General features: G+C 44.9%; 1 long non-coding RNA gene across 1 annotated transcript in view; it reads right to left on the bottom strand.

Moving 5' to 3' along the window:
- Positions 1-361: 361 nt before the first annotated feature.
- Positions 362-24,680, bottom strand: part of LOC137327755 (uncharacterized) — a 109,750-nt gene continuing 85,431 nt past the window's right edge. Inside the window, exon 3 of the long non-coding RNA XR_010964543.1 lies at positions 362-436. This is a non-coding gene — a long non-coding RNA (uncharacterized lncRNA). The remainder of the gene's footprint in view (positions 437-24,680) is intronic.

Below are 24,680 nucleotides of genomic sequence, written 5' to 3'. Positions count from 1 at the left end.
CATCTCAGTTCTAGTATCACCCTTGCTGAATCAGAATGTGCTATTGGTGCTGGAAGACAGGGCCTTGAGTCAAAATTAAAATAAATAAGAATAATGACATTTCTCCCCAGATACTACCCATCAAAGTCTATCTCTGGTGGAACTCTGAGCAGATATTTGATATACCGAATTTGCCTAACAGATAATGGCATTAAAATTAGGATTTAGATACTCATCAAACACCCATTAATCTACGGTGCAACTAATTAGTGCTTAAATCACTGATGAAGTAAAACCTAATGAACAAAGAATCTGACAGGTGGTCAGTTTTGATATCGTACCCATAACACATCCTGATCCTTTGGCTCCATATTCCTCTTCTCCTTGACATTCTCAGCAGCAGTGGACTTCTTCCAATTTGAACTCCTGGTTTCCTCCTCGCTCTCGCTGCGACAGGCTGGAGGGGTGGGAAACAAAACAAGTCCAACATTGAATAAAGTAGCGACCAACCAGACAGCTCCAAGGGATTCTGGCTGGAATGTGTTTCACTAACAGCCTTATATGGCACTTATAAACAATGAGGACAGAGATCTGTGGCCCTTCTGGGGCACCCGTTTCATAAAAAATGAATTCTCAGGATGTGGGCATTTATTGCCCATCCCTAGGTGCCAGTTTTGGTTGATACAACTAAGTGGCTTACCAGACCACATTGGTGTGGGACTGGGGTCACGTATAGACCAGAACATGTAAGGACGGCAGGTTTCCTTCCCCAAAGGACATTAGTGAACCAGGTGGGTTTTAAACGAGAATCCAACAGCTTCATGGTCACTGATGCCAGCTTTTTAATTTAACTCAATTCAAATTCTCAATCTGCCGTGGTGGGATTTGAATCATAGAATCATGGAATGGTTACAGCAGAGAAGGAGGCCATTCGGCCCATCAAGCCTGCGTCGGCTCTCTGCAAGAGCAATCCAGCTCGTCCCTCTCCCCCGCCCTTTCCCCGTGGCCATGCAAATTTTTTCCTCAATTTCCTTTTGAAGGCCACGATTGAATCCGCCTCCACCATCACCTCAGGCAGTGGATTTCAGATCATAATCACTCGCTATATAAAAAAGTTTTTCCTTATGTCACAGTTGGTTCTTTTGCCAGTTACCTTAAATCTATGTCCTCTGGTTCTCGACCCTTCTGCCAATGGGAACAGTTTCACTCTATCCACTCTGTCTAGACCACTCATAATTTCGAACACCTCTATCAAATCTCCTCTCAAACTTCCCTGCTCTAAGGAGAACAACCCCAGCTTCTCCAGTCTATCCACATAACTGAAGTACCTCATCCCTGGAATCATTCCAGTGAATCTTTTCTGCATCCTCTCTAAGGCCTTCACATCCTTCCTTTTTTTTTATTCGTTCACGGGATGTGGGCATCGCTGGCGAGGCCGGCATTTATTGCCCATCCTTAATTGCCCTTGAGAAGGTGGTGGTGAGCCGCCTTCTTGAACCGCTGCAGTCCGTGTGGTGAAGGTTCTCCCACAGTGCTGTTAGGAAGGGAGTTCCAGGATTTTGACCCAGCGACGATGAAGGAACGGCGATATATTTCCAAGTCGGGATGGTGTGTGACTTGGAGAGAACGTGCAGGTGGTGTTGTTCCCATGCGCCTGCTGCCCTTTTCCTTCTAGTTGGTAGAGGTCGTGGGTTTGGGAGGTGCTGTCGAAGAAGCCTTGGCGAGTTGCTGCAGTGCATTCTGTGGATGGTACACACTGCAGCCACAGTGCGCCGGTGGTGAAGGGAGTGAATGTTTAGAGTCATAGAGTTATAGAGTTATACGGCACGGATAGAGGCCCTTCGGCCCATCGTGTCCACGCCGGCCATCAAGCCCTGTCTACTCTAATCCCATATTCCAGCATTTGGTCCGTAGCCTTGTATGCTATGGCATTTCAAGTGCTCATCCAAATGCTTCTTGAATGTTGTGAGGGTTCCTGCCTCCACAACCCTTTCAGGCAGTGAGTTCCAGACTCCAACCACCCTCTGGGTGAAAAAGTTCTTTCTCAAATCCCCTCTAAACCTCCCGCCTTTTACCTTGAATCTATGTCCCCTTGTTATAGAACCCTCAACGAAGGGAAAAAGCTCCTTAGTATCCATCCTATCTGTGCCCCTCATAATTTTGTACACCTCAATCATGTCCCCCCTCAGCCTCCTCTGCTCCAAGGAAAACAAACCCAATCTTCCCAGTCTCTCTTCATAGCTGAAGCGCTCCAGCCCTGGTAACATCCTGGTGAATCTCCTCTGCACCCCCTCCAAAGCGATCACATCCTTCCTGTAGTGTGGCGACCAGAACTGCACACAGTACTCCAGCTGTGGCCTAACCAGTGTTTTATACAGCTCCATCATAACCTCCTTGCTCATATATTCTATGCCTCGGCTAATAAAGGCAAGTATCCAATATGCCTTCTTTACCACCTTATCTACCTGTTCCGCCGCCTTCAGGGATCTGTGAACTTGCACACCAAGATCCCTCTGACCCTCTGTCTTGCCTAGGGTCCTCCCATTCATTGTGTATTCCCTTGCCTTGTTAGTCCCTCCAAAGTGCATCACCTCGCAATTTTCCGGGTTAAATTCCATTTGCCACTGTTCCGCCCATCTGACCAACCCATCTATATCGTCCTGCAGACTGAGGCTATCCTCCTCGCTATTTACCACCCTACCAATTTTTGTATCATCAGCGAACTTACTGATCATACCTTTTACATTCATATCCAAGTCATTAATGTAGACCACAAACAGCAAGGGACCCAGCACCGATCCCTGTGGTACCCCACTGGCCACAGGCTTCCAGTCACAAAAACAACCTTCGACCATCACCCTCTGCCTTCTGCCACTAAGCCAGTTTTGTATCCAAAGTGCCAAGGCACCCTGGATTCCATGGGCTCGTACCTTCTTGACCAGTCTCCTGTGCGGGACTTTATCGAAGGCCTTACTGAAATCCATGTATACCACATCCACTGCGTTACCCTCATCCACACGCCGAGTCACCCCCTCAAAAAATTCAATCAAATTAGTCAGACATGATCTTCCCTTGACAAAGCCATGTTGACTATCCCTGATTAACCCTTGCTTCTCCAAGTGGAGACTAATTTTGTCCTTCAGAATTTTTTCCAATAATTTTCCTACCACTGATGTTAGGCTCACTGGCCTGTAGTTCCCCGGTTTTTCCCTACTCCCCTTCTTGAATAATGGTACTACATTAGCGGTTCTCCAGTCCTCTGGCACATCCCCTGTGGCCAGAGAGGTTCTGAATATATGTGTTAGAGCCCCCGCAATCTCCTCCTTTGCCTCACACAGTAGCCTGGGATACATTTCGTCCGGGCCTGGGGATTTATCCATTTTTTGGCCTGCTAAAACCACCAATACCTCCTCCCGCTCGATGTTAATATGTTCGAGTATATCACAGTCCCCCTGCTGTATTTCTATGTCTACATCGTCCTTCTCCATAGTGAAAACAGATGCAAAAAATTCATTTAGAACCCCTCCTACATCTGCCGGCTCCACACACAGATTGCCATTTTTGTCCCTAATGGGCCCTATTTTTTCCCTAGTCATCCTCTTACCCTTAATATACTTATAAAACATCTTAGGATTTTCCTTTATTTTGCTCGCCAGTGTTATTTCATGGCCCCTCCTTGATCTCCTAATTTCTTTTTTAAGTATCCCCCTGCACTTTTTGTACTCCTCTAGGGCTTCCTCCGTCTTTAGCCTTTTCTATCTGCCAACAGCCCTCCTTTTTTTCCTAATCCATTCTCGTATATCCCCTGATATCCAAGGTTCCCTGGAGTTCTTGGAACCACCCTTGACCTTTACGGGAACATGTTGCCATTGTATGGTCTCAATCTCCCTTCCGAAAGACTCCCATTGCTCCGATGCGGATTTTCCTACAAGCAGCTGATCCCAGTCCATTTTGGCCAGATCCTGCCTTATCCTATTAAAATCGGCCTTCCCCCAATTTAGAACCTTTATTTCCGGCCCCTCCCTGTCCTTTTCCATGACCACCTTAAATCTCACCGAATTATGGTCACTGTCACCAAAGTGCTCACCTACTGGCACTTCCTCCACTTGGCCGGCCACATTCCCTAGAATTAGGTCCAGTACCGCCCCCTCTCTTGTAGGACTTGCTACATGCTGGCTCAAAAAGCTCTCCTGGATGCACGTTAAGAATTTTGTACCCTCTAAGCCTTTTACACTCTGAGTATTCCAGTTAATATTGGGGAAGTTGAAATCCCCCACTATTATTACCCTATTATTTGCACAATTTTCTGAGATTTGCCTACATATCTGTTCCTCTATCTCCCCCTGACTGTTTGGGGGCCTATAGTACACTCCCATCAAAGTGCTTGCCCCCTTTTTGTTTTTAAGCTCCACCCATATGGCCTCATTAGAGGAACCTGCTAATATATCATCCCTCCTTATGGAAGTAATTGATTCTTTAATTAATATTGCGACCCCCCCTCCTCTTATACCTCCCCCTCTGTCTCGCCTGAAGATTCTGTACCCCGGAATATTGAGCTGCCAGTCTTGCCCCTCCCTCAACCATGTCTCTGTGACAGCAACAATATCATACTCCCATGTGTTTATCAACACCTTCAGTTCATCCACCTTATTCGCAAGACTCCTTGCATTAAAATAGATGCCATCCAGCCTTGCCCTCACATATTTGCCCTGTCTTCCAAGCTGACTTGTTTTTTTCTCTATATTTGTCTGCACATCACCCCCTATTGTAGCTCCACTCTGTATCCCATCCCCCTGCCAAGTTAGTTTAAACCCCCCCAACAGTGCTAGCAAACCTCCCCGCAAGGATATTTGTCCCGCTCTGGTTCAGATGCAACCCGTCCGATTTGTACAAGTCCCACCTTCCCCAGAAGCAGGCCCAGTGATCCAGGAAACTGAAACCCTCCCTCCTGCACCAACTCTTTAGCCACGCATTCATCTGTTCTATCCTCCTATTTCTATACACACTAGCCCGTGGCACTGGGAGTAATCCATAGATTACAACCTTTGAGGTCCTGCTCTTTAATCTGCTGCCTAGCTCCCTAAATTCTTGATGCAGGACCTCATCTCCCTTCCTACCTATGTCGTTGGTCCCAATGTGGACCACGACCTCTGCCTGCTCACCCTCCCCCTTGAGAATGCCCTGTAGCCGCTCAGTGACATCCATGACCCTGGCACCAGGGAGGCAACAAACCATCCTGGAGTCACGTTTACGGCAACAGAAACGCCTGTCTGTTCCCCTTACGAGAGAATCCCCTACCACTATAGCTCTTCCACTCTTTTTCCTCCCAGCCTGTGCAGCAGAGCTACCCCTGGTGCCAGGAAGTTGGCTGCTGCTGCCTTCCCCTGATAAGTCATCCCCCTTTAGGGTGGTGGATGGGGTGCCAATCAAGCGGGCTGCTTTGTCCTGGATGGTGTGGAGCTTCTTGGGTGTTGTTGGAGCTGCCCTCATCCAGGCAAGTGGAGAGTATTCCATCACACTCCTGACTTGTGCCTTGTAGATGGTGGAAAGGCTTTGGGGAGTCAGGAGGTGAGTCACTCGCCGCAGAATACCCAGCCTCTGACCTGCTCTTGTTGCCACAGTATTTATGTGGATAGTCCAGTTAAGTTTCTGGTCAATGGTGACCTGCAGGATGTTGATGGTGGGGGATTCGGCAATGGTAATGCCGTTGAATATCAAGGAGAGGTGGTTAGACTATCTCTTGTTGGAGATGGTCATTGCCTGGCACTTGTCTGGCGCTAATGTTACTTGCCATATATCAGCCCAAGCCTGGATGTTGTCCAGGTCGTGCTGCATGCGGGCAAGGACTGCTTCATTATCAGAGGGGTTGCAAATGGAAGTGAACACTGTGCAATCATCAGCGAACATCCCCATTTCTGACCTTATGATGGAGGGAAGATCATTGATGAAGCAGCTGAAGATGGTTGGGCCAAGGACACTGCCCTGAGGAACTCCTGCAGCAATGTCCTGGGGCTGAGATGATTGGCCTCCAACAACCATTACCATCTTCCTTTGTGCTCGGTATGACTCCAGCCACTGGACAGTTTTCCCCCTGATTCCCATTGACTTCAATTTTACTAGGGCTCCTTGGTGCCACACTCGGTCAAATGCTGCCTTGATGTCAAGGGCAGTCACTCTCACCTCACCTCTGGAATTCAGCTCTTTTGTCCATGTTTGGACCAAGGCTGTAATGAGGTCTGGAGCCGAGTGGTCCTGGCGGAACCCAAACTGAGCATCGGTGAGCAGGTTATTGGTGAGTAAGTGCCGCTTGATAGCACTGTCGACGACACCTTCCATCACTTTGCTGATGATTGAGAGTAGACTGATGGGGCGGTAATTGGCCGGATTGGATTTGTCCTGCATTTTGTGGACAGGACATACCTGGGCAATTTTCCACATTGTTGGGTAGATGCCAGTGTTGTTGCTGCACTGGAACAGCTTGGCTAGAGGCGCGGCTAGTTCTGGAGCACAAGTCTTCAGCATTACAGCCGGGATGTTGTCGGGGCCCATAGCCTTTGCTGTATCCGAAAGTGCAGTGCCCAGAATTGGACACAATACTCTAGCTGTGGCTGAGCCAGTGTTTTATAAAGGTTCATCATGACTTCCTGGCTTTTGTACTCTACGCCTCTATTTATAAAGCCCAGGGTCCCGCATGCATTTTTAACCACTTTCTCAACCTGCCCTGCCGCCTTCAGTGATTTGTGCACATATACCCGCAGTTCTCTCTGTTCCTGCACCCTCTTTAGAATTGTACCTTTTAGTTTATATTGCCTCTCCTCACTCTTCCTACTGAAATGTATCACTTCGCATTTCTCTGTGTTAAATTTCATCTGCCATTCCACCAGCCTGACTATATCCTCTTGAAGTCTATGACTGTCCTATTCACTGTTCATTACACTTCCAAGTTTTGTGTCATCTGCAAATTTGGAAATTGTACCCTGTACACCCAAGTCCAAGTCATTAATATATATCAAGAAAAGCAGTGGTCCTAGTACCGACCCCTGGGGAACACCACTGTACACCTTCCTCCAGTCCAAAAAACAACCGTTCACCACTACTCTCTGTTTCTTGTCACTGAGCCAATTTCGTGTCCATGCTGCCACTGCCCCAGTTATTCCATGAGCTTCAACTTTGCTGACAAGCCTATTATGTATCACTTTATCAAATACCTTTTGGATGTCCATATACACTACATCAACCACTTTGCCCTCATCAACCCTCTCTGTTACTTCATCAAAAAACTCAATCAAGTTAGTTAAACACAATTTGTCTTTAACAAATCCGTGCTGGCTTTCCTTAATTAATCCACACTTATCCAAGTGACTGTTAATTTTGTCCCGGATTATCGTTTCTAAAAGTTGCCCCACCGCCCAGGTTAAACTGACTGGCCTATAGTTGCTGGGTTTATCCTTACACCCTTTTTTGAACAAGGGTGTAACATTTGCAAATCTCCAGACCTTTGGCACCACCCCCTCTGTATCTAAGGATGTTTGGAAGATTACGGCCAGCACCTCCGCAATTTCCACCCTTACTTCCCTCAGCAACTTAGGATGCATCCCATCCGGACGTGGTGACTTATCTACTTTAAGTACAACCAGCCTTTCTAGGACCTCCTCTTTATCAATTTTTAGCCCATCCAGTATCTCAACTACCTCCTCTGGGATGTTCAGCTGGATTTTCTGGCCTCACCAGCATGGTGGGTCCCCCAGATTCACCCTCGTTGGAGTGGGGTGCCCACTATCCCAATGGAGAAGTGTATGCTGGGGTCAGCAGCAGAGGTTCCTGCCGATCGCAATCCCAGAGTATGTACCAGGATCGCTACCTCACGCCTGCCTCAACTGTCCAAAATTACTCTCACCTGAAAAACTGTTACATTCTGCGAAACACTGAGAATATGGCTGAGTAGCAGAGTGTATCATCAAAAAAAACAAATAAAAATATTAATAACAATTTAGGATTTTTAGTCATTGAGACAGTTAGTTCTTAACCTTAAAATGTGAAATAAAGACAATGGTCAGATATGTTTAATGGTTTGATAGAATGACAAATGTCATCTTGTTTTGAAATAAACAGAGGACTGGTATTAATGGCATGCATGGAGATGGAAACTAGATAGGTGCCTGAAACCTTAGCCCTTCCAGTGCAGTCACAGTATAACTCGAGCAGGAGTACTGTGGAATGGCTGTAAGCTATGTCGGGACCCAGATATGATATATCCTTACCTAGAGTCGCAGTTGTTAATTATCTTGTTTGGGACCACCCCAAACAAGGCCAATGACATGGAGGGGTGGGGGGTGCTCCCCACTTTGGGGGTTTCTGCTTCTTCCACCTCTCTCAGAGCTCCACTCATTCCTTGGCCAGTATGCCCAGAAGAAAAAGGTTGATTGGCCATTTTAATGGTGGAAGTGGGACACACCGAAATGATGTGACTTTAGCACCCTTACAAAGGGGCCTCAGGGGATGAGAGGGGGCCGGGGCCGGGGGCGGAGCAAGCAGTTGAATATTTCCAGGGGGGCTTCCAATACACTGCCCCTTGGCCCGGGTGTCAAGGTCACAGCCGGGTGCCTGAGAAGTATTCCCTAGTGACTCAGGCGCCCATCGCCCGTATACAGCTGAGGAGACCTCCCAATGACCCCGCATACTCTGGTTTGGTCAGCGGCAGAGGTCAATGGCAGGTGCAATCCCGACATAATTGCCAGGATCACGGCCGGAGTGATGGCAGTACCAGGACCTTTTTCGAGAACGAAAGGGTACGATGGAGGAATATATCACAGCTTTAACAAAGCTCCCAGGGTCAGCATTGCTAGTGGTCGACAAAGGTAGTGCACAGGGCTGCATTGACCGATGCATCAGGTGAGTGTTGAGGGGCCTGATGGTCTTCAACCACCTTTCTTTTTGTACATACTGAAAATAGAAAGATCCCGACAGCTACAGAAATCCATAGAAGGGAACCTATTCAAACTAAAGCAACAAAACTGCAAGCCAAGACCAATTTGGGCTTGAAAGACTTGTCAAATTATTCAATGAGAACCTGTTGTGAGTCAAGAAATAAAGTCATTTGGATCGGAGCCAAGCTCTTGTTTTACTATTGATATGGGCAGTAGCTTTAGTGATTTGGATCTGGCACAGAGCTGGATATGTTTCAGTTGGTTTGGAAGGAATCAAACCAAACACTCCAAGTTTGCTCATCCTTGACAAATAGCCTTCCATTGATCAAACATCTCACTGATAAATGGTGGGACTTGAACATCATCAATAGAATATGCAACAGTCGGCTGTTTAAAACAAAGCGTATTTAACTCGTGATGATACGGTTTCCACAATCCGCTTCCCACTCCTCTATCTTGCACCTAGTCATATGACGGCAGAATGGTTCCATTACAGTAGTGAGGAGTCGAGATACTAGGAACATAGCAGTAGGCCATTCAGCCAATCAAGCCTGTTCTGCCATTCAATGAGATCATGGCTGGTCTGTATCTTAACTCCATTTACCAGTCTTGGTTTCATATCCCTTAATACCCTTACCTTACAAAAATCTAACAATCTCTCTTTGACATTTTCAATTGACTCCCAGCCTCAATGGCTTTTTTGGGGGGAGAGAGTTCCAGATTTCCACTACCCTTTGTGTGAAGAAGTGTTTCCTGACATCACCCCTGAACAGCCTAGCTCTTTTAGTATATGCCCCCTTGTTCTGGATTCCCCCACCAGAGGAAATAGTTTCTCTCTATCTCATGATCATCTTAAACACCTCAATTAGATCATCCCTTTAATCTTCTAAACTCAAGAGAATACAAGCCCAGTCTGTGCAACCTGTCCTCGTAATTCAAACTTTTTAGCCCCATTGTCATTCTGGTGAATCTGCACTGCACCCCCTCCAAGGCCAATATATTCTTCCTGAGGTGCGGCACCCAGAACTGAACACAATACTCCAGATGTGGCTTAACCAGAACTCTATACAACAGAAGCTTAACTTCCAGCCCATGTATTCCAGTCTCTTAGTTTGACACGTGATAAAGCAGAACGATCCAAACTATTAAATACAGAATTCCATTTCAAATATTTCTGTAACTGTACTCTGAATATTCTAAAAAACATTAATTAAATCCAGCTGCACTGTCAGAGATGCCATCTTTCGGATGAGACGTTAAACCTGTCTGCCCTCTCAGGTGGACAGACAAGATCCCACTGCCACTATTTCGAAGAAGAGCAGGGGAGTTCTCTCTGGTGTCCTGGCCAATATTTATCACCGCAACCAACATCACCCAAAAAACCCCAGATTATCTGGTCATTGTCTCATTGTTGTTCGTGGGATCTTGCTGTGTGCAAATTGGCTGCCACGTTTCCCTACATTACCACAGTGACTACACTTCAAAAAGTATTTCATTGGCTGTAAAGTGCTTTGGGACGTCCTGAGTTACATTGAGGCACATCGAAACTACAGCACAAAAACAGGCCATTCAGCCCAACTGGTCAATGCTGACGTTTATGCTCCACACGAGCGTCCTCCCCACCTCCTTCATCTAACCCGATGAGCATATCCTTCTATCCTTTCTCCCTCATGCTTATGTAGCTTCCCCTTAAATGCATCTATGCTATTTGCCTCAACTACTCCTTGAGGTAGCACGTTCCACATTCTCACCATTCTCTGGGTAAAGAAGTTTCTCCTGAATTCCCTATTGGATTTATTCACAACTATTTTATATTTATGATCCCTAGTTTTGGACTCCCCACAGTGGAAACATTTTTTGTACGTCTTCCCTATCAAACCCTATCTTTATCTTAAAGACCTCTATGAGGTCACCCCTCAGCCTTCTCTTTTATAAGACCATAAGAGGTAGGAGCAGGAGTAGGCTATTCGGCCCCTCAAGCCTGCTCCGCCATTTAATGAGATCATGGCTGATCTGATTCTAGAGAAAAGAGTCCCAGCCTGTTCAATCTTTCTTGGTAAGGATAGCCTCTCAGTTCTGGTCTCATCCTTGTGAATCTTTTTTTGCACCTTTGCACCTATAGTGAAAGGCGCTATATAAATGCAAGTCCTTTTGTTTCTTTTCAGTGTGGTAAAATGGCGAACTGTTTCAGCTGTAATATTTTTTGGTGCCGATGAAGAGCTGTGCCTGAAACGTTAAAATGTTTTCCTTTCTTCACAGATACTCCCTGGTTCGATGAATGTTTCTGGCACTTTCTGTTTCTTGTTTCAGATTTCCAGGATCTGCAGTACTTTGTTTATATTTTTGTATTGAGGTATCAATGGCAGACCCATATTCCTAACACGCAGCCACTAACAGCTCGTCACTCACGATGAGTCTATAAAGCCTTATGAAATAATGCGGCAAATAGCCCATTTTTCATGATTATATATGCATTGAAAAACTAATTTGCAGTCGCTCCTTTTCTATCAGGTCTGAAAATGACTACTTTTTTTTTTAAGGTTCATTTTCTTGTTTATCCAGAGGCAGAATGGGATGGAGAATAATATTTTCACCGTTTTGTGCAAAGTGGCAGTAAACGACACTTGTAGGAATTGCTGGCCTTATGTCAGCTTTGAAATTACAGTGTTCATAAGGACAAATTACAATCAAATCCAGTAGCTGTAAAAAAAATCATTAGAACTCTTGTCAAGCATTTTCTTCCTAAGGGGCTAAATATGCTAATATTCAAATGAAAAAGCAGTTCAGCATCTCAACTATTTCTCAACATATCTTTTTGCAAACTGTGGCTAATCAATTATAATATGATTTATGGCTGTCACTTCTGACAACCAATACCATTGGTTCCCATTCAAGTGTTGACTGACATGGAAACCTGTGTTAATGGGCCGTAATTGAAATGGAGTGATTTGATTGGATGCCCAGTGGGCACTACTAGTTCCAGGTAAAGTTGCACATTCTTGGAAGCTAATTTAAATATTAAAATGATGTGGTGCGTGTTCTCAGAGTGTCACGGTCATTTGAAGTAGTTGTACTGGATGAGCACGGACTTTTTTTTGGCTGGAAGAGGAGACAGACAGCTCATTAAAATTTGAGTTGCAGCTCACTGCCCTCTGTTCCGACACAGTGTTCACGCACCGTAGCCAAGATCAGGGCTACATCAAAGTGAAGGGCTGAGGGCCGAGTGGTTTCTTCAGTATTCAGCTTATGACAGTTGAGCTCAAATTAAAGGCACCATAATGACACAGTAACAACAACAACTTGCATTTATATAGCGCCTTTAACGTGGTAAAACATCCCAAGACGCTTCACAGGAATGGAAATTTGACACCAAACCATATAAGGAGATATCAGGACAGGTGACCAAAAGCTTGGTCAGAGAGGTAGGTTTTAAGGAGTGTCTTAAAGGAGGAGAGGTAGAGATGTGGAGAGGTTTAGGGAGGGAATTCCAGAGCTTAGGGCCTAGGCAGCTGAAGGCACGGCCACCAATCAATCTTGGGAAGAGGCGGAGTTATAAATAGGTCATTGGGAATTTCCTTGACCAGTCTAGGAGGGTCAGTAAAAGCTGGGAGAGTCATAGGCTGAGGTCGACAAGCTTCTTTCTTTTCTCCTTCCACCAGACTCCCAGGACACAGGTACCTGCTCTGCTTTGCCGGTTTTCTGGGCTTCCCTTTTTACCTATCTCCCTTTAGCTATTCACAGGCACACTCAGTCTAGTATACATCTTCTATTTCTTTGATTCCTCTCATTAGGCCTCCTTTTGTCTCCTGCTAACCTCACGCTTGCCATGCGATCACCTCCTGTCCTCCACCCAATTATTTCAGCATTCTCTAGGGACTGTTCCCTCCGAGGCACCCTGGTCTACTCTTCCATCACCTCCAACACCCGCTCTCCTCCACACAGCACCCTCCTGTGCGAGTGCAGGAGATGCAACACCTGCCCTTTCACCTCCTCCCTTCCCACCATCAAGGGCCCCAAACACTCCTTCCAGGTGAAACAGCGATTTACTTGTACTTCTTTCAATTTAGTGTACTGTGTTCACTTTACATGATGCGGTCTCCTCTACACAGGGGAGGCCAAACACAAATTGGGTGATCACTTTGCTGAACACCTCTGCTCAGCCCGCAAGCATGTGATGGAATACTCTCCACTTGCCTGGATGAGTGCAGCTCCAACAACACTCAAGAAGCTCGACACTATCCAGGACAAAGCAGCCCACTTGATTGACACCCCATCCACCACCCTAAACATTCACTCCCTTCACCACCGGCGCACCGTGGCTGCAGTGTGTACCATCCACAGGATGCACTGCAGAAACTCGCCAAGGCTTCTTCGACAACACCTCCCAAACCCGCGACCTCCACCACCTAGAAGGACAAGGGCAGCAGGCACATGGGAACAACACCACCTGCACATTCCCCTCCAAGTCACACACCATCCCAACTTGGAAATATATCACCATTCCTTCATCGTCGCTGGGTCAAAATCCTGGAACTCCCTTCCTAACAGCACTGTGGGAGAACCTTCACCACACGGACTGCAGCGGTTCAAGAAGGCGGCTCACCACCACCTTCTCAAGGACAATTAGGGATAGGCAATAAATGCTGGCCTCGCCAGCGACGCCCACATCCCATGAACGAATTTTTTAAAAAGCGTGACCTAAGCTTTCGGTCACTTGCCATTTTAATTCTCCATCTCACTCCCACTCTGACCTTGGCCTCCTACACTGTTCCATTGAAGCTCCACGGACTCTCCATTAGGCACTTTACAACCCTCCAGACTCAACCTGGATTTCAGATCAAAACCACTGCTCCCATTTTCTCCAGACAGCAGGTGCTGGTAATAGTTCTGCTGTTGCCATTTATAGCTCCTCTAGACCCATCTTTTGTTTCTTCACTTGTCCCATTACCACCCTCCTTGCCTTGCACCATCATCCCTTTTATCATTTAATCACTCCTGCCCTCTACCTGATCACAAACCTTCCCTTTTATTCTTTCCTTCCATCCCCCCCGCCCCACATCCCCAACGCCCCCCACCCCCCACACCCTCTCCTTGCCTGGCTCTGTACCTGTTTATAAAGTGTTAAATCTCTTACTTCTTCCAGTTCTAACGAAAGGTCATCGACCTGAAACGTTAACTCTGATTCTCTCTCTACAGATGCTGCCTGACCTGCTGAGTATTTCCAGCATTTTCTGTTTTTATTTCAGATTTCCAGCATCCGCAGTATTTTGCTTTTGGTATAATTAAAAAACAGATGATCTGGTCATTATCACATTGCTGTTTGTGGGAGCTTGCTGTGCACAAATTGACTGCTGCGTTTTCTACATTACAACAGTGACTACACTTCAAAAGTACTTCATTGGCTGCAAAGCGCTTTGGGATGTCCTGAGGCCATGAAAGGCACGATATAAATGCACGTCTTTCTTTCTATGTATTTCGAGGGCTCCTTTATCCAATCTATTAACACAAGCGTTGACCCTTTTATCGTAACTGGGTTAACGACTCCACTAAAACAGCAGACCAATAAACATCACACAAATACATTACACACGTTTTCCTTCTAATATTGCCGACCATCGCTCCTAGGCTCCAACTCTCGCAGATGTGAGAGGGAATTAGGATCTGCAAGATACCTTGGAACAACCTTGCAGTCTTACCTTAAACTTTTGTTGTGCTGGCGATATCAGATAAAGCCTCTCCCTGGCCTCTTTAACCTTTTCTTGTTGCAGTAGATATTGCTTTTGCTCAAGATTACATACACTGGACCTGGCATTATGTGATTATCATATCAGATACCAAGTAGGAGCTGTAACCACCTGAGTATAATTCCAGTCTGAACTGGAGATAGATTAGTGTGAGTGTACTTACGTACAGGTCAAGTGCAAAAGATGCACAAATCAAATATAGATAGGCAGTCACTGGACTAAATACCACTACTTTAATGGAATGCCAGTATTTTTTCTCACCTTCGCTATATTGAAATGTAATAACTTCAGAATGTTTTGATTCACAGTATTGAATCTTTTTTATTGGTAATAAGATTCAAAATGTTCCAGAGTTACAGAGGAATCTTTGGATGGTTCTTATGGCAAGATTGCATTCTGAGAATTATAAATGAAGCTCTGGAAAGAATCATGGATTCATAGAAACCGTGCTTGTGGTTGACAGATACAGATATAAATCCTGTGATCCCGCATTCTCAGCGTTGAGCTATGCTCGTGTTAAGTGTGGTTCAGAAATAGGGCTGTACTGTAGCCCTACTTCTCTGACTAGCTGTCAGCCATGGCTCAGTGGGCAGCACTCTCAGCTCTGAGTCAGCAGGTCAGGGGTTCAAACCTCACTCCAAAGACTTGAGCACAAAATTTATGCTGACACTTCAGTGCAGTACTGAGGGAGTGCCATGGCACTATTTGAAGAGGAGCAGGGGAGTGCTCCCCAATGTCCTGGCCAATATTTATCTCTCAACCAACACCAAAAAAACAGATGATTTGACCATTTATTTCAATGCACAAATTGGCTGCTGCGTTTCCTACTTTACAATAGTGACTTCACTTCAAAAGAAGTACTTCATTGGCTGTAAAGTGCTTTGGGACATTGTGACAGGCGCCAGATAAATGCAATCCTTCCTTCCTTTCTCCCTTCCTGCCTTCCTTACCTTAAGCTGTTAAAGAGTGATAAGCCTGGATGCCTTTGAAAGAATTGAGATACCAGACGTTCACTGAGACACAAGGCTTTTAATTACATAGATATGCAAGTGTCTATTGTAAAGCTCTGGAACCTCAGGCAGTGAGAATTGAAAATGACAGCAACCAAATGAAATACCAGTTTAAAAGGTTCACTGCTTCCGATAAATAAAATCTGAAAAGTAGTGACTGGTGCTTCAATGAGGTCAACAGTACCAGGCAATTGAATGCTCTGCTCAGATGCATTCAAAGTTCATACCCAACAGTACCAGATACCATTTTAGAACTGAAACTTGTTCCTCATTTAACTGATCCTATAACTCATAACTTGGGAGCATTTCAACATCAAGCCCTGTTTTAATTTGAGGATGAAAAATGGGATGTTAGTTGAACAATGTGGTGCATAAGAATGATGATACACAAGAGAAATAATGGAACTAAAAAGACAAATACCCCTGTCATTTTCTTAGGAATTTTATTAACTGGGGCCTGTCTTTTAGTCAGAAAGTAGGTCTCCGAATAAAAAGTGGTGTAACGTCAGTAGAAAATGCACGCTGACTATTCAACTCTGGTTGGTAGCATTCCAGGATTCAAACTCCTCCCAAAAAAGGAGTAGAAGAGGCTAGTGGAAAAGTGAGCCCTTCTTGAAGTCATTAACGTTGAAAAACAAGAAAAATCTGCAAAGCTGGAAATCCAGAACAAAAATAGGAAATGCTCGAAATAAACAGTAGGCTGATCAGATGTTACGTAGAATTACATCAAATTTACAACACAGAAACTGGCCGATGCTGGTGTTTATGCTCCACACGAGCCGCATCCCATTCTATTTACTTCATCTAACCCTGTCAGCATATCCTGCTATTCCTTTCTCCCTCATGTACTTATTTAACGTCCCCTTAAATGCATCTATGCTATTCACCTCAACCACTCCATGTGGTAGTGAGTTCCACACTCTAACCACTCTCTGGGTAAAGAAGTTTCTCCTGAATTCCTTATTGGATTTATTAGTCACTATCTTATATTTATGACCCCTAGTTTTGGTCTCCCCCACAAGTGGAAACATCGTCTCTACATCTACCATATCAAACCCCTTCATAATTTTAAAGACCTCTATCAGGTCACCCCTCAGCCTTTTTTCTAAAGAAAAGAGCCCCAGTCCGTTCAGCCTTTCCTGATAGAACTGAAAGGGTAGAACTGTTATCATCCTTGTAAATCTTTTTTGCATTTTTGCCAGTGCCTCTATATCCTTTTTAGGTTACCTAAAGAAGGATATACTTGCCTTAGAGGTGATGCAATGAAGGTTCACTAGATTGATTCCTGGGATAAGAGGGTTGTCCTATGAGGAGAGATCGAATAAAATGGGCCTATACTCTCTGGAGTTTAGAAGAATGAGAGGTGATCTCATTGAAACGTATAAAATTCTTAGAAGGCTTGACAGGGTAGATGCTGAGAGGATGTTTCCCCTGGCTGGAGAGTCGAGAACTAGGAGGCATAGTCTCAGGATAAAGGGTCGGCCATTTAGGACTGAGATGAGGAAAAATTTCTTCACTCAGGAAGTTGTGAACCTTTGGAATTCTCTTCCCCAGAGGGCTGTCGATGTTCAGTCGTTGAGTATATTCTAGGCTGAGATAGATAGATTTTTGGTCTCTAAGGGAATCAAGGGATATGGGGATTGGGCGGGAAAGTGGAATTGAGATAGAAGATCAGCCATGATCTTATTGAATGGCGGAGCAGGCTCGAGGTGCCATATGGCCTACTCCTATTTTTTATGTTCTTAGAGAGCGACAACAGCCATGGGGTCGATGAGAAGTAGAGCTGAACCTTGTAAGCATATGTGTGGAAGCTAAGGATGGAAACATACAGTGAACCGCAGGTGACTGTGATGCAACAGGTAAGAATGGGCTCGGAGAAGGAGGAGTTCAGAGGAGGTGGAAGCAAACAGAATGGATGAAATCCTTGAGTAACTCACATTTGGTGTCCAGGATGAAGAGGAAAGGCAAAGAGGAAGGTAGCTGATCGAGATGGTTTGGTTAAAGAGTAGAGGAATTTAGAGTTCGTCCTGCTTTCCAGGATGACCTCAGAGTATGAAGCTCCATATTCCGGTTATTGCCAAGCCCTTATTTTCAAACCTGTCCATGGCCTCGCCCCCTCCCTATCTCTGTAACCTCCTCCAGCCCTATAACTCTCCGAGACCCCTGCGCTCCTCCAATTCTGGCCTCTTGCGCATCCCCGATTTTCATTGCCCCATCATGGGGGCCCTGCCTTTAGCTGCCAAGGACCTAAATTCTGGAATTCCCTCCGTAAACCTCTCCATCTCTCTACCTCTCTCTCTCCTTTAAGACACTCCTTAAAACCTACCTCTTTGATCAAGCTTTTGGTCACCTGTCCTAATAACACCTTCTATGGCTCGGTGTCAAATTTTGTTTGATAATCGTTCCTGTGAAGTGCCTTGGGATGTTTTTACTATGTAAAAGACGCTATATAAATGCGAGTTTTTGTTGCATTGTGATTTTATACTTCATTCCTACTTCACTCCAAAGTGCTACCGCAATTTCACATAAAAAGCTTCCAATAACTTTTAACGCAGTCTACATAGAGCATTTTCAATGTTCATGGGCTGCACAGATACATAAATACAGAGTCTTAGAACCACATAATAGATCTCGGGATCACATATTGGATCTTGGGACCACATACTAGATCTCGGGACCATGTATTAGATCTTGGGACTACAAAATAGATCTCGGGATCATATATTAGATCTTGGGACTACAAAATAGATCTCGTGATCATATATTAGATCTTGGGACTACATAATAGATCTCAGGGCCACATATTAGGTGGATTTTCCTCTTTACTGTGCAATTTGCATTCCCCAGGAAGAGGAACACTGGGTACAGCTTGTAATGTAATGTTGGGACTCTGCCCCCAGGAAACTGCCAAAGCATTTGCTAGGATTTTCACTGACGTTGTATCTGGGCCTTACATCCATAGCAACCATAAGGTCAATGTTGCCATTATAATGAGGCGGGAGGCCACCCCTACCTCATTCTTTCTCGATGCATGCTCATTGAGTGAAGGGCGCTTGAATAACCTTGGTGCAGTGGCCTGTCTCCGGACCCCCATGGTGGTTCCGGCGGTGGGGAGGGAGAGGGTTTGGGAGAAACTGAAGATATTTCAGGCAAGTTCTCAGAATCATATAGCACAGAAGGAGGCCATTCGGCCAATTGTGCCTGTGCCAACCAAGTTAGAAAAGTTATTCCACATGTTCCCCCCCACACCCCGCCCCACCCACCTCCCAGGACAATCGGAAACTTAGGTGCCGGGAATTTCTTCGGAGCTGTTCCCGCTCTGCCACTGTAACGTGGACAGAAGTGCAATAGAAGCCCCGACTCACAGAGGTGAACATGGTTTCCGTCGCAATTCCATCGAATGGTGTCTTCCGACGGCTGCCCACCAGCAGCAACCAGAGGGGCCCCAATGTCAAGAGCACAGGTGTAGGCCTCTCAGCCTGGAGATGGCCGCACATTTTCTCCCAGCCGTGGAGCGGAGGGGGTCGGGAGGCCTGTGCCCGGAGTGCGCCTGGTCCATGCAAGTGGTTTGGAAGGAGGAAATCCATGGGCAGCTTCTCCCCTCACTGGTGCAGCACCCAAGGAGTGACTGCTTGTTTTCCCCCAGTGTCCAGTGGTTGTCCATAGAGGATAAATTTACTCTATAAGCTTTAAATCCACGGCCGGGAATTTCCTCAGAGATATTCCCGCTCTATGCACCACGGTTTTGCCCACTCATTTAATCTCAGTCCCTTTGTAATTTCCTGCTCCCATCCACACAACTTACTGTGCCTCCTAACTTAGTGTAAGAATACCATAGGATATGGATCAAAGGTGGATAAATGGAGTTGAGGTGCAGATCAGCCATGATCTGATTGTTACATCGAGTTACATCAAAAGTACAGCACAGAAACAGGCCATTCGGTCCAACTGGCCTATGTCAGCATTTATGCTCCACACGAGCCTCCTCCCTTCCTCTTTCATCTAACCCTATCAACAGATCCTTCTATTCCTTTCTCCCTCATGTGTTTATCCAGCTTTCCCTTAAATGCATCTATGCTATTTGCCTCAACTATTCCCTTGTGGTAGTGCATTCCTACCACCCTTTGAGTAAAGAAGTTTCTCCTGAATTCCCTTTTGGATTTAATAGCAACTCGTTTATATTTCTGTCCTCTAATTTTGGACTCCCCCACAATTGAATGGCAGAACAGCCTTGAGGGGCTGAATGGCCTACTCCTGTTCCTATGTCCCTATGAATACATTCTAGAAATTTGCTGCCTTTAGTACTTGAGCGGTTCTGCTTCTCCCGGTCTATATGAAAATTAAAATCTCCCATTATAACTACATTATTTTTGCTACCTGTTTCCCTGATCTCCTTGTTTGTACATCCCCCCAATTACATCACTACAATCAGGAGGCCTGTAGTCAACTCCCACCAAAGTCTTGCATCCCTTACTGTTCCTTAATTCTGCCCATAGTATTTCCACTGCCTGATCACCCCTACTGACGTCTTTTCTTTCTATTGCTGTAAATGTATCTTTTGCCAATATCGCTCCTCCTCCTCCTTTCCCAATTTCCCTGTCCTTTCTAATGATCCTACAGCCTGGAATATTTAGCTGCCAATCATGCCCAGCATGTCTCTGTAAAGACGAGAAAAGACCAAGGTCCATCTACTTCATCTTCTCCCATTCTGGTAGTAGCATGTTACAATGATAATGGAGTTGTTGACTAGTCAGAGCAATCAATCTCTATCAACAGACCCACACACGAGGTGAGGAAAACCCCCAGTGGTGGAGAGCTTTGGGGACCATAGGTCCAAAGTCACCTGTTCCTCACAAGCATGTTACACTTACCACAAGTCATGTCTCAAATTACTCATACGCTGTATCGCAAAATGTAATTTTCTGAAAGAAATCTCTCCAAAAATTGGGCAGGGAGCAGTGCAGACCGAGAGGAGAGTCCACCCAACTTTGCATCCGTGTGCTTAAATGGACAGAAAAATCAGGCAGGCTCCCAGTATCCCAGGATCAGGACAAGTCGCCTCAAGATATCGCAATGTATATTTCCAGCGTTCCTCCCCTCACTTACGATTATTTTTCCCATCTGATAGGAAAGAAATCAATAACTTTGTCTAACATAATCATCCCATTGATGTAGGGTGACCTTTACCTTTCAAGAGCATGTGGTATAAAAAGCATGTGGTATCTTTATAAATGCAAATGCACACTGCAATCACTCCCAGTGTCAAAACAGGCAAAGACTAATTTTGCTCTGTCAGCATGTTGCAGCTGACATCACTTCCCTCTGCACCAAGACGTACATACGAAACTGATGGGCCATCAGGCCTGCCCCACACACCTAATGGCCAGATTATCCTGACTAGGCACTTCCTAGCTCACCACAGCCATGTAAACTCCTGGGAGAGGAAAAAAATCCAGGGCCAATAAGGGAAAAAAATACTCTGGGAAATTCCTCTCTGACCCCCTCAGGCGATTGAAAGCAGTCCAGGAGATTGCACGGACCGAGTGTTATCTATAAAGACACTTACATTCAATATGATGCAATCTCTGCCCCAGTCAGGAACCAGTCCAGCTCCCTCTTGAAGGCAGAGAGTCAGCACCCACCACACCAGCCGGCAATGTATTCCAGAGACTCACTACTCTCTGGGAAAAGAGGAACCGCCCAACATCCAGTCTATTCCCACTCTTCCATAGTTTGAACGTATAGAAGGGAATCTTCTCCAACTGTCAATCACCAGAAGATCACCAATCACCAAATTCATAAGTTAAAAACACTCTACTAACCGAATAAACGAGCTCCATTCAAAGACCATTATTCTTTTAAGCAGCCCATATTTCAACATTATTAAATACAAGTAGACTCAATGATCCCATTAACATGCCTCTGCAATTTTTCATTTTTATGATAATATCTAATATCGCTGTCCTGAAATATTTATTACACATGTATATTAAACTGTACCACAGTTAACTACATTACGTTGCTAACAGGGAAAAGAAATGGTAATTTTTTTAAAATTAATTTTATAAACCCCAGTAGACCTTGTCTATGCTGTAATTCAGATATAGAAACACATAGTTATATCTTTCATTCCAATATGAATTGTGATCATAGTGGTATAAAGTACAGTATTTCTAATCCATGCATTTAAAATTGGATAACTTTGTACCAGAGGAGTTTAAATTGCTGCAGATGTTCCTGATCACACTTTCTGAATCAATTTGGATGAACTATTGCTCCATTAAACAACATCTGGAATTTACAAGGTTTGTTACTGCCTTAACAAGATGCTAAAAAAAAAGACGGGGCATTTCTGGATTACAACCCGAGAGCAATGTTTGAGCTGGAAAGAATTAAAAGCATATCAGTGACAACATTTTTAAAAGGTTAAACCTATGAGTTCATAAAGCAGCACTAGATGCATTTATATAGCTCCTTTCATGACCTCAGGATGTCCCAAAGCACTTTACAGCCAATTAAGTACTTATGAAGTGTAGTCACTGTTGTAATATAGAAAACGCAGCAGCCAATTTGTGCACAGCAAGGTCCCACAAACAGCAACGTGATAATGACCAGATAATCTGTTTTGGTGATGTTATTAGTCAGGACACCGGGTAGAACTCCCCTGCTGTTCTTCAAAATAATGCCAGGGGATCTTTTACTTCCACCTGAGAGGGCAGACAGGGCCTCGGTTTAACGTCTCATCCAAAAGTCAGAACCTCTGACCGTGCAACACTCCCTCAGTACTGCACTGGAGTGTCAGCCTAGATTTTTATGCTCAAGTCTCTGGAATGGGAAGTGTAAAGTATGTGCTTGTCAGTGACTTAACGTTAAGAGATGAATTTTGGAATTTTGTCTACTGGATGTTGAATATCCATTTCTACAGCATTGGATATCCATTTAGTGATCCAACAGCAAAGCCCAATGTGGTGCAGCAAGGGGCCAAAATAGGTTACATTCTAAAACAGAGTTAACAAACAGGTGATTCCTTCACAGGTAAATGTATATATATATATACAGGACTTGATTTCCACTTGGTGTTAGAAGTCTGACCTTAGTAGCAGTGTACTTTATATTCTTTTTAAAAACAATTGCAAGTAATGCTTCACTAAGCGCTCATCCGGAATTGCCATTAAGTTCTGTAAGACTGTCTGCCACAACTTAATACCTTCAATTTAGACATTAATCAGTGGCAGAACTGCTTTAATAATTCCATGTGTCAAGGCTTCCTTCATCATCTGCCTGACTTCATTAAGAGCAGCATTGACTCGGGGCTGCCCGTCATCAAAGCACTCTGAAAGATAAGACACGAGCACATTTCTCTCTCAGCCAGTGGAAACAACAGAGGGAGTTGTAACTCCTTGATAAAGTAAATAAGGAGAGACTGTTTCCAGTGGCAGAAGGGTCGGTAACCAGAGGACACAGATTTAAAGTGATCGGCAAAAGAACCAGAGGCGAGATGAGGAGAAATGTTTTACACAGTGAGTTGTTGTGATCTGGAATGCACTGCCTGAAAGGGTGGTTGAAGCAGATTCAATAGAAACTTTCAAAAGGGAATTGGATAAATACTTGCAGGAGAGAAATTTGCAGGGCTATGGGGAAAGGGCCTAATTAGTTAGCTCTTTCAAAGAGCTGGCACAGGCATGATGGGCTGAATGGCCTTCTGTGCTGTATGAAAAGAAGAAAAGCCAGTTCCTATTTTAGACATAATGAAAAAAGGGTAGTAGTTGTGGTACATGGGGAACATAGGAATAGGAGTAAACCATTCTGCCATTCAAGTAGATCAGGGCTCATCTGCATCTCAACTCCATTTATTCACCTTTGCTCCAAATCCCTTGATATCCTTACCAAACAAAAATCTATCACTCTCAGTCTTGAAAGCTTCAATTGGCCCAGCATCCACAACCTTTTGGGGGAGAGATTTTCACTGCCCTTTGGGAGAGAAGTGCTTCCTGATTTCACTTCAGAATGGCCTAGATTGTGTTCCCTTGTTCTAGATTCCCTCACCATGGTTGATCTGAACCTCAACTCAATTTACCCATCTTTTCCCCATATCCCTTGAAACCCCTTACCCAACAAAAACCTTGTGGTTGACGACTTAATGCCCCATAATGTCTAAAAAGCCAGTCGGTTATAAAATAGAAAGCATTGACCTACACTGGAAGAGATAGTAAACTTGATAAACTTGAAGGAAATTCTCCATCTGCATGTCCACAAAGGTGTGAGAAGAGCTCGATCTACACAAGCCCAAGCAATAGAAGAGCTCTCGCTTATCTAGTGGACTCTATTTCAGTGGACGTACATCCCTCTGTGTGTTCTTGTCACAAAAGGAACCAGTTCTTCTGATCTGCTGGGTGTCCCATTCCTTAAGCACGGTTTCAATGATTGAGAGGGGCCGACTGCCTTTTGACTGAGGGTCTGCCATGGTCTCCTGGAATCTTCAGCATGAGTGATCTGTGGCATCCAGGGTTAAATTATGAGGACAGGTTGCACAGACTAGGCTTGGTCTCCCTCGAGTAGAGAAGATTAAGGGGTGATCTAATTGAGATGTTTAAGATGATTCAAGGATTTGATAGGGTTGATAGAGAGAATCTTTCCTCTACTGGGGGAGTCCAGAACAAGGGGGACATAATCTTAAAATTAGAGCTAGGCTGTTCAGGAGTGATGTCAGGAAGTACTTCTTCACACAAAGGGTAGAAAAAATCTGGAACTCTCTCCCCCAAAAAGCTGTTGAGGCTGGGGCTCAATTGAAAATGTAAAAACTGAGATTGATAGATTTTTGTTGGGTAAGGGTATTAAGGGATACAGAACCAAGGAGGGTAAATGGAATTGAGGTACAGATCAGCCATGACCTAATCAAATGGTGGAACAGGCTCGAGGGCCTGAATGGCCTCCTGCCTTTCCTATGTTCCTATTGCCTCTCAGGGCTGCATGGTGTTGCTCTGAGATTCCACTGGTTATGCTGGGTAGGTTTCGCTGTT

Source organism: Heptranchias perlo, chromosome 12 (assembly GCF_035084215.1).
Source record: "Heptranchias perlo isolate sHepPer1 chromosome 12, sHepPer1.hap1, whole genome shotgun sequence".
Taxonomy (NCBI): Eukaryota; Metazoa; Chordata; class Chondrichthyes; order Hexanchiformes; family Hexanchidae; genus Heptranchias; species Heptranchias perlo.
Note: the sequence above shows the minus strand (reverse complement) of the source record. Positions and strands in the feature narration are given on the sequence as shown.